The sequence below is a fragment of the Ambystoma mexicanum genome, chromosome 6q (genome assembly GCF_040938575.1).
Source record: "Ambystoma mexicanum isolate Mex_15411 chromosome 6q, UKY_AmexF1_1, whole genome shotgun sequence".
Classification (NCBI taxonomy): domain Eukaryota; kingdom Metazoa; phylum Chordata; class Amphibia; order Caudata; family Ambystomatidae; genus Ambystoma; species Ambystoma mexicanum.
This window is the reverse complement of record NC_090937.1, coordinates 1,631,989,170-1,632,004,991: the sequence shown is the minus strand read 5'-3', so window position 1 is coordinate 1,632,004,991 and position 15,822 is coordinate 1,631,989,170. Positions and strand designations below refer to the sequence as shown.

General features: G+C 50.1%; 9 non-coding genes across 9 annotated transcripts; all 9 read right to left on the bottom strand.

Annotated features, from left to right (window-relative positions):
• Window positions 1–3,888: 3,888 nt before the first annotated feature.
• TRNAG-UCC (transfer RNA glycine (anticodon UCC)) lies at window positions 3,889–3,960 on the bottom strand. Its single transcript has one exon. It is a non-coding gene; the product is annotated as a tRNA-Gly (tRNA).
• A 1,185-nt stretch (window positions 3,961–5,145) lies between these two features.
• TRNAG-UCC (transfer RNA glycine (anticodon UCC)) lies at window positions 5,146–5,217 on the bottom strand. Its single transcript has one exon. It is a non-coding gene; the product is annotated as a tRNA-Gly (tRNA).
• Window positions 5,218–5,548: 331 nt separating this feature from the next.
• On the bottom strand, window positions 5,549–5,620 carry TRNAM-CAU (transfer RNA methionine (anticodon CAU)). The gene has a single exon. It is a non-coding gene; the product is annotated as a tRNA-Met (tRNA).
• A 1,185-nt stretch (window positions 5,621–6,805) lies between these two features.
• Window positions 6,806–6,877, bottom strand: TRNAM-CAU (transfer RNA methionine (anticodon CAU)). Its single transcript has one exon. It is a non-coding gene; the product is annotated as a tRNA-Met (tRNA).
• Window positions 6,878–8,916: 2,039 nt separating this feature from the next.
• Window positions 8,917–8,988, bottom strand: TRNAG-UCC (transfer RNA glycine (anticodon UCC)). Its single transcript has one exon. It is a non-coding gene; the product is annotated as a tRNA-Gly (tRNA).
• Window positions 8,989–9,319: 331 nt separating this feature from the next.
• Window positions 9,320–9,391, bottom strand: TRNAM-CAU (transfer RNA methionine (anticodon CAU)). Its single transcript has one exon. It is a non-coding gene; the product is annotated as a tRNA-Met (tRNA).
• A 2,442-nt stretch (window positions 9,392–11,833) lies between these two features.
• TRNAM-CAU (transfer RNA methionine (anticodon CAU)) lies at window positions 11,834–11,905 on the bottom strand. Its single transcript has one exon. It is a non-coding gene; the product is annotated as a tRNA-Met (tRNA).
• Window positions 11,906–14,352: 2,447 nt separating this feature from the next.
• On the bottom strand, window positions 14,353–14,424 carry TRNAM-CAU (transfer RNA methionine (anticodon CAU)). Its single transcript has one exon. It is a non-coding gene; the product is annotated as a tRNA-Met (tRNA).
• A 1,185-nt stretch (window positions 14,425–15,609) lies between these two features.
• On the bottom strand, window positions 15,610–15,681 carry TRNAM-CAU (transfer RNA methionine (anticodon CAU)). Its single transcript has one exon. It is a non-coding gene; the product is annotated as a tRNA-Met (tRNA).
• Window positions 15,682–15,822: the final 141 nt, after the last annotated feature.

Sequence of the window (15,822 nt, the reverse complement as noted above, 5' to 3'; positions counted from 1 at the left end):
TAGGATGCAAGAACCTTTCCTGGATGGGGTTTTAATTTTCGCGAAAAGTGTGTCAGCTTTGCTTTCAGCATGAGTCTGATTTCCAAAAAATGCATTTTGAACAATTTAAAGATTTGATCTGCGTTGGCCGGGAATCGAACCCGGGTCAACTCCTTGGAAGGCAGCTATGCTCACCACTATACCACCAACGCCTGCCTGTCTGGGCTCTCTGATGGAGCGCCCCTTAGAAATAAGAATAAGTCATTGGCTGGGAATGAAAAAAGCTTGCGTTTGACGCAGAAGCAGTTCGCATCATGAGGTCTTGCCGGTCAGCCCAACATTTCCCCGGGACCCCTTAAAAAAGGAGCTTGGTTTTAAGTTTGGTTTGATTGAACAGTACATTTTGTTGGCTGGGCTGGGACCCTCTCCTATTTAGCGCAAGAGTGGAACGAGGCAGCAAGTTCAAGGAATGACATTGCATCCAGGCACTTACAGCTCTTTGTGCCCTAATGCCATGACACAAAAACATAATTTGAAAAAACTTAGCAGAGGATGGTTTCGTTCCATCGACCTCTGGGTTATGGGCCCAGCACGCTTCCGCTGTGCCACTCTGCTGGTTGGAGAACAAGAGCTTTTCGGGGCTTTTACAGCCTACAAACCGACAACCCTAGACCCAGTTTCGAGTGAAGCGGGCAGTAGGCCTTACAAAGCCAAACAACCTGCAACCACGCACTCCCATCCCATGGCCTTTTGCAGACAGGCCTCATTTCTCTAGCTCACACCCTAACTGCCAACACCCCTTCCCCTTCTCTCACTGTCTCTCTCTCTCTGTCTCTCTCTCTCATTCTCTCTCTCTCGCAAATAGATACTTTACTTCCCAGGTGCAACAAAACAAGCCTTCTCGAGCTGGCAGATATGGGAAGGAAGGAAGGAAGGGCCAGTTTGGAAACTCAACTCAATTACCATAAATCCCCTGCTAAGGGTTATGGGAGGGAGGAATGAAGGAACTTTGCTTCAGGGAAAGGGCTGCTGCTGCTTCAGCATGTGAGGAGCGCAGCCACACGTTTCACCTTCCTCAGTATGTTGGTTTACAGGATGAGAGAGATCCTGAAACCTCACTCTAATAGGCTGAGGTGCTGTGCTCGGTGGCCTGCTGGGACCTTTGCCCGTCAGGGCAAGGCGAATAGGCCTTTGTCAGGCCTTCGTCAGGGCTTTGTCGGGGAGGGGCCAGGAGCCCTGCTCGCTTCAATCCCCTCACCGATAGACAGTTGCAGAAACTAGGATGCAAGAACCTTTCCTGGATGGGGTTTTGATTTTCACGAAAAGTGTGTCAGCTTTGCTTTCAGCATGAGTCTGATTTCCCAAAAATGCATTTTGAACAATTTAAAGATTTGATCTGGGTCAACTGCTTGGAAGGCAGCTATGCTCACCACTATACCACCAACGCCTGCCTGTCTGGGCTATGTGATGGAGCGCCCCTTAGAAATAAGAATAAGTCTTTGGCTGGGAATGAAAAAAGCTTGCGTTTGACGCAGAAGCAGTTCGCATCATGAGGTCTTGCCGGTCAGCCCAACATTTCCCCGGGACCCCTTAAAAAAGGAGCTTGGTTTTAAGTTTGGTTTGATTGAACAGTACATTTTGTTGGCTGGGCTGGGACCCTCTCCTATTTAGTGCAAGAGTGGAACGAGGCAGCAAGTTCAAGGAATGACATTGCATCCAGGCACTTACAGCTCTTTGTGCCCTAATGCCATGACACAAAAACATAATTTGAAAAAACTTAGCAGAGGATGGTTTCGATCCATCGACCTCTGGGCCCATCCATCGACCTCTGGGTTATGGGCCCAGCACGCTTCCGCTGCGCCACTCTGCTGGTTGGAGAACAAGAGCTTTTCTGGGCTTTTACAGCCTACAAACCGACAACCCTAGACCCAGTTTCGAGTGAAGCGGGCAGTAGGCCTTACAAAGCCAAACAACCTGCAACCATGCACTCCCATCCCATGGCCTTTTGCAGACAGGCCTCATTTCTCTAGCTCACACCCTAACTGCCAACACCCCTTCCCCTTCTCTCTCTGTCTCTCTCTCTCTGTCTCTCTCTCTCATTCTCTCTCTCTCGCAAATAGATACTTTACTTCCCAGGTGCAACAAAACAAGCCTTCTCGAGCTGGCAGATATGGGAAGGAAGGAAGGAAGGGCCAGTTTGGAAACTCAACTCAATTACCATAAATCCCCTGCTAAGGGTTATGGGAGGGAGGAATGAAGGAACTTTGCTTCAGGGAAAGGGCAGCTGCTGCTTCAGCATGTGAGGAGCGCAGCCACACGTTTCACCTTCCTCAGTATGTTGGTTTACAGGATGAGAGAGATCCTGAAACCTCACTCTAATAGGCTGAGGTGCTGTGCTCGGTGGCCTGCTGGGACCTTTGCCCGTCAGGGCAAGGCGAATAGGCCTTTGTCAGGCCTTCGTCAGGGCTTTGTCGGGGAGGGGCCAGGAGCCCTGCTCGCTTCAATCCCCTCACCGATAGACAGTTGCAGAAACTAGGATGCAAGAACCTTTCCTGGATGGGGTTTTGATTTTCGCGAAAAGTGTGTCAGCTTTGCTTTCAGCATGAGTCTGATTTCCCAAAAATGCATTTTGAACAATTTAAAGATTTGATCTGCGTTGGCCGGGAATCGAACCTGGGTCAACTGCTTGGAAGGCAGCTATGCTCACCACTATACCACCAACACCTGCCTGTCTGGGCTATGTGATGGAGCGCCCCTTAGAAATAAGAATAAGTCATTGGCTGGGAATGAAAAAAGCTTGCGTTTGACGCAGAAGCAGTTCGCATCATGAGGTCTTGCCGGTCAGCCCAACATTTCCCCGGGACCCCTTAAAAAAGGAGCTTGGTTTTAAGTTTGGTTTGATTGAACAGTACATTTTGTTGGCTGGGCTGGGACCCTCTCCTATTTAGCGCAAGAGTGGAACGAGGCAGCAAGTTCAAGGAATGACATTGCATCCAGGCACTTACAGCTCTTTGTGCCCTAATGCCATGACACAAAAACATAATTTGAAAAAACTTAGCAGAGGATGGTTTCGATCCATGGACCTCTGGGTTATGGGCCCAGCACGCTTCCGCTGCGCCACTCTGCTGGTTGGAGAACAAGAGCTTTTCTGGGCTTTTACAGCCTACAAACCGACAACCCTAGACCCAGTTTCGAGTGAAGCGGGCAGTAGGCCTTACAAAGCCAAACAACCTGCAACCACGCACTCCCATCCCATGGCCTTTTGCAGACAGGCCTCATTTCTCTAGCTCACACCCTAACTGCCAACACCCCTTCCCCTTCTCTCTCTGTCTCTCTCTCTCTGTCTCTCTCTCTCATTCTCTCTCTCTCGCAAGTAGATACTTTACTTCCCAGGTGCAACAAAACAAGCCTTCTCGAGCTGGCAGATATGGGAAGGAAGGAAGGAAGGGCCAGTTTGGAAACTCAACTCAATTACCATAAATCCCCTGCTAAGGGTTATGGGGGGGAGGAATGAAGGAACTTTGCTTCAGGGAAAGGGCTGCTGCTGCTTCAGCATGTGAGGAGCGCAGCCACACGTTTCACCTTCCTCAGTATGTTGGTTTACAGGATGAGAGAGATCCTGAAACCTCACTCTAATAGGCTGAGGTGCTGTGCTCGGTGGCCTGCTGGGACCTTTGCCCGTCAGGGCAAGGCGAATAGGCCTTTGTCAGGCCTTCGTCAGGGCTTTGTCGGGGAGGGGCCAGGAGCCCTGCTCGCTTCAATCCCCTCACCGATAGACAGTTGCAGAAACTAGGATGCAAGAACATTTCCTGGATGGGGTTTTGATTTTCGCGAAAAGTGTGTCAGCTTTGCTTTCAGCATGAGTCTGATTTCCCAAAAATGCATTTTGAACAATTTAAAGATTTGATCTGCGTTGGCCGGGAATCGAACCCGGGTCAACTGCTTGGAAGGCAGCTATGCTCACCACTATACCACCAACGCCTGCCTGTCTGGGCTATCTGATGGAGCGCCCCTTAGAAATAAGAATAAGTCATTGGCTGGGAATGAAAAAAGCTTGCGTTTGACGCAGAAGCAGTTCGCATCATGAGGTCTTGCCGGTCAGCCCAACATTTCCCCGGGACCCCTTAAAAAAGGAGCTTGGTTTTAAGTTTGGTTTGATTGAACAGTACATTTTGTTGGCTGGGCTGGGACCCTCTCCTATTTAGCGCAAGAGTGGAACGAGGCAGCAAGTTCAAGGAATGACATTGCATCCAGGCACTTACAGCTCTTTGTGCCCTAATGCCATGACACAAAAACATAATTTGAAAAAACTTAGCAGAGGATGGTTTCGATCCATGGACCTCTGGGTTATGGGCCCAGCACGCTTCCGCTGCGCCACTCTGCTGGTTGGAGAACAAGAGCTTTTCTGGGCTTTTACAGCCTACAAACCGACAACCCTAGACCCAGTTTCGAGTGAAGCGGGCAGTAGGCCTTACAAAGCCAAACAACCTGCAACCACGCACTCCCATCCCATGGCCTTTTGCAGACAGGCCTCATTTCTCTAGCTCACACCCTAACTGCCAACACCCCTTCCCCTTCTCTCTCTGTCTCTCTCTCTCTGTCTCTCTCTCTCATTCTCTCTCTCTCGCAAGTAGATACTTTACTTCCCAGGTGCAACAAAACAAGCCTTCTCGAGCTGGCAGATATGGGAAGGAAGGAAGGAAGGGCCAGTTTGGAAACTCAACTCAATTACCATAAATCCCCTGCTAAGGGTTATGGGGGGGAGGAATGAAGGAACTTTGCTTCAGGGAAAGGGCTGCTGCTGCTTCAGCATGTGAGGAGCGCAGCCACACGTTTCACCTTCCTCAGTATGTTGGTTTACAGGATGAGAGAGATCCTGAAACCTCACTCTAATAGGCTGAGGTGCTGTGCTCGGTGGCCTGCTGGGACCTTTGCCCGTCAGGGCAAGGCGAATAGGCCTTTGTCAGGCCTTCGTCAGGGCTTTGTCGGGGAGGGGCCAGGAGCCCTGCTCGCTTCAATCCCCTCACCGATAGACAGTTGCAGAAACTAGGATGCAAGAACATTTCCTGGATGGGGTTTTGATTTTCGCGAAAAGTGTGTCAGCTTTGCTTTCAGCATGAGTCTGATTTCCCAAAAATGCATTTTGAACAATTTAAAGATTTGATCTGCGTTGGCCGGGAATCGAACCCGGGTCAACTGCTTGGAAGGCAGCTATGCTCACCACTATACCACCAACGCCTGCCTGTCTGGGCTATCTGATGGAGCGCCCCTTAGAAATAAGAATAAGTCATTGGCTGGGAATGAAAAAAGCTTGCGTTTGACGCAGAAGCAGTTCGCATCATGAGGTCTTGCCGGTCAGCCCAACATTTCCCCGGGACCCCTTAAAAAAGGAGCTTGGTTTTAAGTTTGGTTTGATTGAACAGTACATTTTGTTGGCTGGGCAGGGACCCTCTCCTATTTAGCGCAAGAGTGGAACGAGGCAGCAAGTTCAAGGAATGACATTGCATCCAGGCACTTACAGCTCTTTGTGCCCTAATGCCATGACACAAAAACATAATTTGAAAAAATTTAGCAGAGGATGGTTTCGATCCATCGACCTCTGGGTTATGGGCCCAGCACGCTTCCGCTGCGCCACTCTGCTGGTTGGAGAACAAGAGCTTTTCTGGGCTTTTACAGCCTACAAACCGACAACCCTAGACCCAGTTTCGAGTGAAGCGGGCAGTAGGCCTTACAAAGCCAAACAACCTGCAACCATGCACTCCCATCCCATGGCCTTTTGCAGACAGGCCTCATTTCTCTAGCTCACACCCTAACTGGCAACACCCCTTCCCCTTCTCTCTCTGTCTCTCTCTCTCTGTCTCTCTCTCTCATTCTCTCTCTCTCGCAAGTAGATACTTTACTTCCCAGGTGCAACAAAACAAGCCTTCTCGAGCTGGCAGATATGGGAAGGAAGGAAGGAAGGGCCAGTTTGGAAACTCAACTCAATTACCATAAATCCCCTGCTAAGGGTTATGGGGGGGAGGAATGAAGGAACTTTGCTTCAGGGAAAGGGCTGCTGCTGCTTCAGCATGTGAGGAGCGCAGCCACACGTTTCACCTTCCTCAGTATGTTGGTTTACAGGATGAGAGAGATCCTGAAACCTCACTCTAATAGGCTGAGGTGCTGTGCTCGGTGGCCTGCTGGGACCTTTGCCCGTCAGGGCAAGGCGAATAGGCCTTTGTCAGGCCTTCGTCAGGGCTTTGTCGGGGAGGGGCCAGGAGCCCTGCTCGCTTCAATCCCCTCACCGATAGACAGTTGCGGAAACTAGGATGCAAGAACCTTTCCTGGATGGGGTTTTGATTTTCGCGAAAAGTGTGTCAGCTTTGCTTTCAGCATGAGTCTGATTTCCCAAAAATGCATTTTGAACAATTTAAAGATTTGATCTGCGTTGGCCGGGAATCGAACCCAGGTCAACTGCTTGGAAGGCAGCTATGCTCACCACTATACCACCAACCCCTGCCTGTCTGGGCTATGTGATGGAGCGCCCCTTAGAAATAAGAATAAGTCTTTGGCTGGGAATGAAAAAAGCTTGCGTTTGACGCAGAAGCAGTTCGCATCATGAGGTCTTGCCGGTCAGCCCAACATTTCCCCGGGACCCCTTAAAAAAGGAGCTTGGTTTTAAGTTTGGTTTGATTGAACAGTACATTTTGTTGGCTGGGCTGGGACCCTCTCCTATTTAGCGCAAGAGTGGAACGAGGCAGCAAGTTCAAGGAATGACATTGCATCCAGGCACTTACAGCTCTTTGTGCCCTAATGCCATGACACAAAAACATAATTTGAAAAAATTTAGCAGAGGATGGTTTCGATCCATCGACCTCTGGGTTATGGGCCCAGCACGCTTCCGCTGCGCCACTCTGCTGGTTGGAGAACAAGAGCTTTTCTGGGCTTTTACAGCCTACAAACCGACAACCCTAGACCCAGTTTCGAGTGAAGCGGGCAGTAGGCCTTACAAAGCCAAACAACCTGCAACCACGCACTCCCATCCCATGGCCTTTTGCAGACAGGCCTCATTTCTCTAGCTCACACCCTAACTGCCAACACCCCTTCCCCTTCTCTCTCTGTCTCTCTCTCTCTGTCTCTCTCTCTCATTCTCTCTCTCTCGCAAGTAGATACTTTACTTCCCAGGTGCAACAAAACAAGCCTTCTCGAGCTGGCAGATATGGGAAGGAAGGAAGGAAGGGCCAGTTTGGAAACTCAACTCAATTACCATAAATCCCCTGCTAAGGGTTATGGGGGGGAGGAATGAAGGAACTTTGCTTCAGGGAAAGGGCTGCTGCTGCTTCAGCATGTGAGGAGCGCAGCCACACGTTTCACCTTCCTCAGTATGTTGGTTTACAGGATGAGAGAGATCCTGAAACCTCACTCTAATAGGCTGAGGTGCTGTGCTCGGTGGCCTGCTGGGACCTTTGCCCGTCAGGGCAAGGCGAATAGGCCTTTGTCAGGCCTTCGTCAGGGCTTTGTCGGGGAGGGGCCAGGAGCCCTGCTCGCTTCAATCCCCTCACCGATAGACAGTTGCAGAAACTAGGATGCAAGAACCTTTCCTGGATGGGGTTTTGATTTTCGCGAAAAGTGTGTCAGCTTTGCTTTCAGCATGAGTCTGATTTCCAAAAAATGCATTTTGAACAATTTAAAGATTTGATCTGCGTTGGCCGGGAATTGAACCCAGGTCAACTGCTTGGAAGGCAGCTATGCTCACCACTATACCACCAACGCCTGCCTGTCTGGGCTCTCTGATGGAGCGCCCCTTAGAAATAAGAATAAGTCATTGGCTGGGAATGAAAAAAGCTTGCGTTTGACGCAGAAGCAGTTCGCATCATGAGGTCTTGCCGGTCAGCCCAACATTTCCCCGGGACCCCTTAAAAAAGGAGCTTGGTTTTAAGTTTGGTTTGATTGAACAGTACATTTTGTTGGCTGGGCTGGGACCCTCTCCTATTTAGCGCAAGAGTGGAACGAGGCAGCAAGTTCAAGGAATGACATTGCATCCAGGCACTTACAGCTCTTTGTGCCCTAATGCCATGACACAAAAACATAATTTGAAAAAACTTAGCAGAGGATGGTTTCGTTCCATCGACCTCTGGGTTATGGGCCCAGCACGCTTCCGCTGTGCCACTCTGCTGGTTGGAGAACAAGAGCTTTTCGGGGCTTTTACAGCCTACAAACCGACAACCCTAGACCCAGTTTCGAGCGAAGCGGGCAGTAGGCCTTACAAAGCCAAACAACCTGCAACCACGCACTCCCATCCCATGGCCTTTTGCAGACAGGCCTCATTTCTCTAGCTCACACCCTAACTGCCAACACCCCTTCCCCTTCTCTCACTGTCTCTCTCTCTCTGTCTCTCTCTCTCATTCTCTCTCTCTCGCAAATAGATACTTTACTTCCCAGGTGCAACAAAACAAGCCTTCTCGAGCTGGCAGATATGGGAAGGAAGGAAGGAAGGGCCAGTTTGGAAACTCAACTCAATTACCATAAATCCCCTGCTAAGGGTTATGGGAGGGAGGAATGAAGGAACTTTGCTTCAGGGAAAGGGCTGCTGCTGCTTCAGCATGTGAGGAGCGCAGCCACACGTTTCACCTTCCTCAGTATGTTGGTTTACAGGATGAGAGAGATCCTGAAACCTCACTCTAATAGGCTGAGGTGCTGTGCTCGGTGGCCTGCTGGGACCTTTGCCCGTCAGGGCAAGGCGAATAGGCCTTTGTCAGGCCTTCGTCAGGGCTTTGTCGGGCAGGGGCCAGGAGCCCTGCTCGCTTCAATCCCCTCACCGATAGACAGTTGCAGAAACTAGGATGCAAGAACATTTCCTGGATGGGGTTTTGATTTTCGCGAAAAGTGTGTCAGCTTTGCTTTCAGCATGAGTCTGATTTCCCAAAAATGCATTTTGAACAATTTAAAGATTTGATCTGCGTTGGCCGGGAATCGAACCCGGGTCAACTGCTTGGAAGGCAGCTATGCTCACCACTATACCACCAACGCCTGCCTGTCTGGGCTATCTGATGGAGCGCCCCTTAGAAATAAGAATAAGTCATTGGCTGGGAATGAAAAAAGCTTGCGTTTGACGCAGAAGCAGTTCGCATCATGAGGTCTTGCCGGTCAGCCCAACATTTCCCCGGGACCCCTTAAAAAAGGAGCTTGGTTTTAAGTTTGGTTTGATTGAACAGTACATTTTGTTGGCTGGGCTGGGACCCTCTCCTATTTAGCGCAAGAGTGGAACGAGGCAGCAAGTTCAAGGAATGACATTGCATCCAGGCACTTACAGCTCTTTGTGCCCTAATGCCATGACACAAAAACATAATTTGAAAAAATTTAGCAGAGGATGGTTTCGATCCATCGACCTCTGGGTTATGGGCCCAGCACGCTTCCGCTGCGCCACTCTGCTGGTTGGAGAACAAGAGCTTTTCTGGGCTTTTACAGCCTACAAACCGACAACCCTAGACCCAGTTTCGAGTGAAGCGGGCAGTAGGCCTTACAAAGCCAAACAACCTGCAACCACGCACTCCCATCCCATGGCCTTTTGCAGACAGGCCTCATTTCTCTAGCTCACACCCTAACTGCCAACACCCCTTCCCCTTCTCTCTCTGTCTCTCTCTCTCTGTCTCTCTCTCTCATTCTCTCTCTCTCGCAAGTAGATACTTTACTTCCCAGGTGCAACAAAACAAGCCTTCTCGAGCTGGCAGATATGGGAAGGAAGGAAGGAAGGGCCAGTTTGGAAACTCAACTCAGTTACCATAAATCCCCTGCTAAGGGTTATGGGGGGGAGGAATGAAGGAACTTTGCTACAGGGAAAGGGCTGCTGCTGCTTCAGCATGTGAGGAGCGCAGCCACACGTTTCACCTTCCTCAGTATGTTGGTTTACAGGATGAGAGAGATCCTGAAACCTCACTCTAATAGGCTGAGGTGCTGTGCTCGGTGGCCTGCTGGGACCTTTGCCCGTCAGGGCAAGGCGAATAGGCCTTTGTCAGGCCTTCGTCAGGGCTTTGTCGGGGAGGGGCCAGGAGCCCTGCTCGCTTCAATCCCCTCACCGATAGACAGTTGCAGAAACTAGGATGCAAGAACCTTTCCTGGATGGGGTTTTGATTTTCGCGAAAAGTGTGTCAGCTTTGCTTTCAGCATGAGTCTGATTTCCAAAAAATGCATTTTGAACAATTTAAAGATTTGATCTGCGTTGGCCGTTAATCGAACCTGGGTCAACTGCTTGGAAGGCAGCTATGCTCACCACTATACCACCAACACCTGCCTGTCTGGGCTCTCTGATGGAGCGCCCCTTAGAAATAAGAATAAGTCATTGGCTGGGAATGAAAAAAGCTTGCGTTTGACGCAGAAGCAGTTCGCATCATGAGGTCTTGCCGGTCAGCCCAACATTTCCCCGGGACCCCTTAAAAAAGGAGCTTGGTTTTAAGTTTGGTTTGATTGAACAGTACATTTTGTTGGCTGGGCTGGGACCCTCTCCTATTTAGCGCAAGAGTGGAACGAGGCAGCAAGTTCAAGGAATGACATTGCATCCAGGCACTTACAGCTCTTTGTGCCCTAATGCCATGACACAAAAACATAATTTGAAAAAACTTAGCAGAGGATGGTTTCGTTCCATCGACCTCTGGGTTATGGGCCCAGCACGCTTCCGCTGTGCCACTCTGCTGGTTGGAGAACAAGAGCTTTTCTGGGCTTTTACAGCCTACAAACCGACAACCCTAGACCCAGTTTCGAGTGAAGCGGGCAGTAGGCCTTACAAAGCCAAACAACCTGCAACCACGCACTCCCATCCCATGGCCTTTTGCAGACAGGCCTCATTTCTCTAGCTCACACCCTAACTGCCAACACCCCTTCCCCTTCTCTCTCTGTCTCTCTCTCTCTGTCTCTCTCTCTCATTCTCTCTCTCTCGCAAATAGATACTTTACTTCCCAGGTGCAACAAAACAAGCCTTCTCGAGCTGGCAGATATGGGAAGGAAGGAAGGAAGGGCCAGTTTGGAAACTCAACTCAATTACCATAAATCCCCTGCTAAGGGTTATGGGAGGGAGGAATGAAGGAACTTTGCTTCAGGGAAAGGGCTGCTGCTGCTTCAGCATGTGAGGAGCGCAGCCACACGTTTCACCTTCCTCAGTATGTTGGTTTACAGGATGAGAGAGATCCTGAAACCTCACTCTAATAGGCTGAGGTGCTGTGCTCGGTGGCCTGCTGGGACCTTTGCCCGTCAGGGCAAGGCGAATAGGCCTTTGTCAGGCCTTCGTCAGGGCTTTGTCGGGGAGGGGCCAGGAGCCCTGCTCGCTTCAATCCCCTCACCGATAGACAGTTGCAGAAACTAGGATGCAAGAACCTTTCCTGGATGGGGTTTTGATTTTCACGAAAAGTGTGTCAGCTTTGCTTTCAGCATGAGTCTGATTTCCAAAAAATGCATTTTGAACAATTTAAAGATTTGATCTGCGTTGGCCGGGAATCGAACCCGGGTCAACTGCTTGGAAGGCAGCTATGCTCACCATTATACCACCAACGCCTGCCTGTCTGGGCTATCTGATGGAGCGCCCCTTAGAAATAAGAATAAGTCATTGGCTGGGAATGAAAAAAGCTTGCGTTTGACGCAGAAGCAGTTCGCATCATGAGGTCTTGCCGGTCAGCCCAACATTTCCCCGGGACCCCTTAAAAAAGGAGCTTGGTTTTAAGTTTGGTTTGATTGAACAGTACATTTTGTTGGCTGGGCTGGGACCCTCTCCTATTTAGCGCAAGAGTGGAACGAGGCAGCAAGTTCAAGGAATGACATTGCATCCAGGCACTTACAGCTCTTTGTGCCCTAATGCCATGACACAAAAACATAATTTGAAAAAACTTAGCAGAGGATGGTTTCGATCCATCGACCTCTGGGTTATGGGCCCAGCACGCTTCCGCTGCGCCACTCTGCTGGTAGGAGAACAAGAGCTTTTCTGGGCTTTTACAGCCTACAAACCGACAACCCTAGACCCAGTTTCGAGTGAAGCGGGCAGTAGGCCTTACAAAGCCAAACAACCTGCAACCACGCACTCCCATCCCATGGCCTTTTGCAGACAGGCCTCATTTCTCTAGCTCACACCCTAACTGCCAACACCCCTTCCCCTTCTCTCTCTGTCTCTCTCTCTCTGTCTCTCTCTCTCATTCTCTCTCTCTCGCAAGTAGATACTTTACTTCCCAGGTGCAACAAAACAAGCCTTCTCGAGCTGGCAGATATGGGAAGGAAGGAAGGAAGGGCCAGTTTGGAAACTCAACTCAATTACCATAAATCCCCTGCTAAGGGTTATGGGGGGGAGGAATGAAGGAACTTTGCTTCAGGGAAAGGGCTGCTGCTGCTTCAGCATGTGAGGAGCGCAGCCACACGTTTCACCTTCCTCAGTATGTTGGTTTACAGGATGAGAGAGATCCTGAAACCTCACTCTAATAGGCTGAGGTGCTGTGCTCGGTGGCCTGCTGGGACCTTTGCCCGTCAGGGCAAGGCGAATAGGCCTTTGTCAGGCCTTCGTCAGGGCTTTGTCGGGGAGGGGCCAGGAGCCCTGCTCGCTTCAATCCCCTCACCGATAGACAGTTGCGGAAACTAGGATGCAAGAACCTTTCCTGGATGGGGTTTTGATTTTCACGAAAAGTGTGTCAGCTTTGCTTTCAGCATGAGTCTGATTTCCCAAAAATGCATTTTGAACAATTTAAAGATTTGATCTGGGTCAACTGCTTGGAAGGCAGCTATGCTCACCACTATACCACCAACGCCTGCCTGTCTGGGCTATGTGATGGAGTGCCCCTTAGAAATAAGAATAAGTCTTTGGCTGGGAATGAAAAAAGCTTGCGTTTGACGCAGAAGCAGTTCGCATCATGAGGTCTTGCCGGTCAGCCCAACATTTCCCCGGGACCCCTTAAAAAAGGAGCTTGGTTTTAAGTTTGGTTTGATTGAACAGTACATTTTGTTGGCTGGGCTGGGACCCTCTCCTATTTAGTGCAAGAGTGGAACGAGGCAGCAAGTTCAAGGAATGACATTGCATCCAGGCACTTACAGCTCTTTGTGCCCTAATGCCATGACACAAAAACATAATTTGAAAAAACTTAGCAGAGGATGGTTTCGATCCATCGACCTCTGGGTTATGGGCCCATCCATCGACCTCTGGGTTATGGGCCCAGCACGCTTCCGCTGCGCCACTCTGCTGGTTGGAGAAAAAGAGCTTTTCTGGGCTTTTACAGCCTACAAACCGACAACCCTAGACCCAGTTTCGAGTGAAGCGGGCAGTAGGCCTTACAAAGCCAAACAACCTGCAACCATGCACTCCCATCCCATGGCCTTTTGCAGACAGGCCTCATTTCTCTAGCTCACACCCTAACTGCCAACACCCCTTCCCCTTCTCTCTCTGTCTCTCTCTCTCTGTCTCTCTCTCTCATTCTCTCTCTCTCGCAAATAGATACTTTACTTCCCAGGTGCAACAAAACAAGCCTTCTCGAGCTGGCAGATATGGGAAGGAAGGAAGGAAGGGCCAGTTTGGAAACTCAACTCAATTACCATAAATCCCCTGCTAAGGGTTATGGGAGGGAGGAATGAAGGAACTTTGCTTCAGGGAAAGGGCAGCTGCTGCTTCAGCATGTGAGGAGCGCAGCCACACGTTTCACCTTCCTCAGTATGTTGGTTTACAGGATGAGAGAGATCCTGAAACCTCACTCTAATAGGCTGAGGTGCTGTGCTCGGTGGCCTGCTGGGACCTTTGCCCGTCAGGGCAAGGCGAATAGGCCTTTGTCAGGCCTTCGTCAGGGCTTTGTCGGGGAGGGGCCAGGAGCCCTGCTCGCTTCAATCCCCTCACCGATAGACAGTTGCAGAAACTAGGATGCAAGAACCTTTCCTGGATGGGGTTTTGATTTTCGCGAAAAGTGTGTCAGCTTTGCTTTCAGCATGAGTCTGATTTCCCAAAAATGCATTTTGAACAATTTAAAGATTTGATCTGCGTTGGCCGGGAATCGAACCCGGGTCAACTGCTTGGAAGGCAGCTATGCTCACCACTATACCACCAACACCTGCCTGTCTGGGGTATGTGATGGAGCGCCCCTTAGAAATAAGAATAAGTCATTGGCTGGGAATGAAAAAAGCTTGCGTTTGACGCAGAAGCAGTTCGCATCATGAGGTCTTGCCGGTCAGCCCAACATTTCCCCGGGACCCCTTAAAAAAGGAGCTTGGTTTTAAGTTTGGTTTGATTGAACAGTACATTTTGTTGGCTGGGCTGGGACCCTCTCCTATTTAGCGCAAGAGTGGAACGAGGCAGCAAGTTCAAGGAATGACATTGCATCCAGGCACTTACAGCTCTTTGTGCCCTAATGCCATGACACAAAAACATAATTTGAAAAAATTTAGCAGAGGATGGTTTCGATCCATCGACCTCTGGGTTATGGGCCCAGCACGCTTCCGCTGCGCCACTCTGCTGGTTGGAGAACAAGAGCTTTTCTGGGCTTTTACAGCCTACAAACCGACAACCCTAGACCCAGTTTCGAGTGAAGCGGGCAGTAGGCCTTACAAAGCCAAACAACCTGCAACCACGCACTCCCATCCCATGGCCTTTTGCAGACAGGCCTCATTTCTCTAGCTCACACCCTAACTGCCAACACCCCTTCCCCTTCTCTCTCTGTCTCTCTCTCTCTGTCTCTCTCTCTCATTCTCTCTCTCTCGCAAGTAGATACTTTACTTCCCAGGTGCAACAAAACAAGCCTTCTCGAGCTGGCAGATATGGGAAGGAAGGAAGGAAGGGCCAGTTTGGAAACTCAACTCAATTACCATAAATCCCCTGCTAAGGGTTATGGGGGGGAGGAATGAAGGAACTTTGCTTCAGGGAAAGGGCTGCTGCTGCTTCAGCATGTGAGGAGCGCAGCCACACGTTTCACCTTCCTCAGTATGTTGGTTTACAGGATGAGAGAGATCCTGAAACCTCACTCTAATAGGCTGAGGTGCTGTGCTCGGTGGCCTGCTGGGACCTTTGCCCGTCAGGGCAAGGCGAATAGGCCTTTGTCAGGCCTTCGTCAGGGCTTTGTCGGGGAGGGGCCAGGAGCCCTGCTCGCTTCAATCCCCTCACCGATAGACAGTTGCGGAAACTAGGATGCAAGAACCTTTCCTGGATGGGGTTTTGATTTTCGCGAAAAGTGTGTCAGCTTTGCTTTCAGCATGAGTCTGATTTCCCAAAAATGCATTTTGAACAATTTAAAGATTTGATCTGCGTTGGCCGGGAATCGAACCCAGGTCAACTGCTTGGAAGGCAGCTATGCTCACCACTATACCACCAACGCCTGCCTGTCTGGGCTATGTGATGGAGCGCCCCTTAGAAATAAGAATAAGTCTTTGGCTGGGAATGAAAAAAGCTTGCGTTTGACGCAGAAGCAGTTCGCATCATGAGGTCTTGCCGGTCAGCCCAACATTTCCCCGGGACCCCTTAAAAAAGGAGCTTGGTTTTAAGTTTGGTTTGATTGAACAGTACATTTTGTTGGCTGGGCTGGGACCCTCTCCTATTTAGCGCAAGAGTGGAACGAGGCAGCAAGTTCAAGGAATGACATTGCATCCAGGCACTTACAGCTCTTTGTGCCCTAATGCCATGACACAAAAACATAATTTGAAAAAATTTAGCAGAGGATGGTTTCGATCCATCGACCTCTGGGTTATGGGCCCAGCACGCTTCCGCTGCGCCACTCTGCTGGTTGGAGAACAAGAGCTTTTCTGGGCTTTTACAGCCTACAAACCGACAACCCTAGACCCAGTTTCGAGTGAAGCGGGCAGTAGGCCTTACAAAGCCAAACAACCTGCAACCACGCACTCCCATCCCATGGCCTTTTGCAG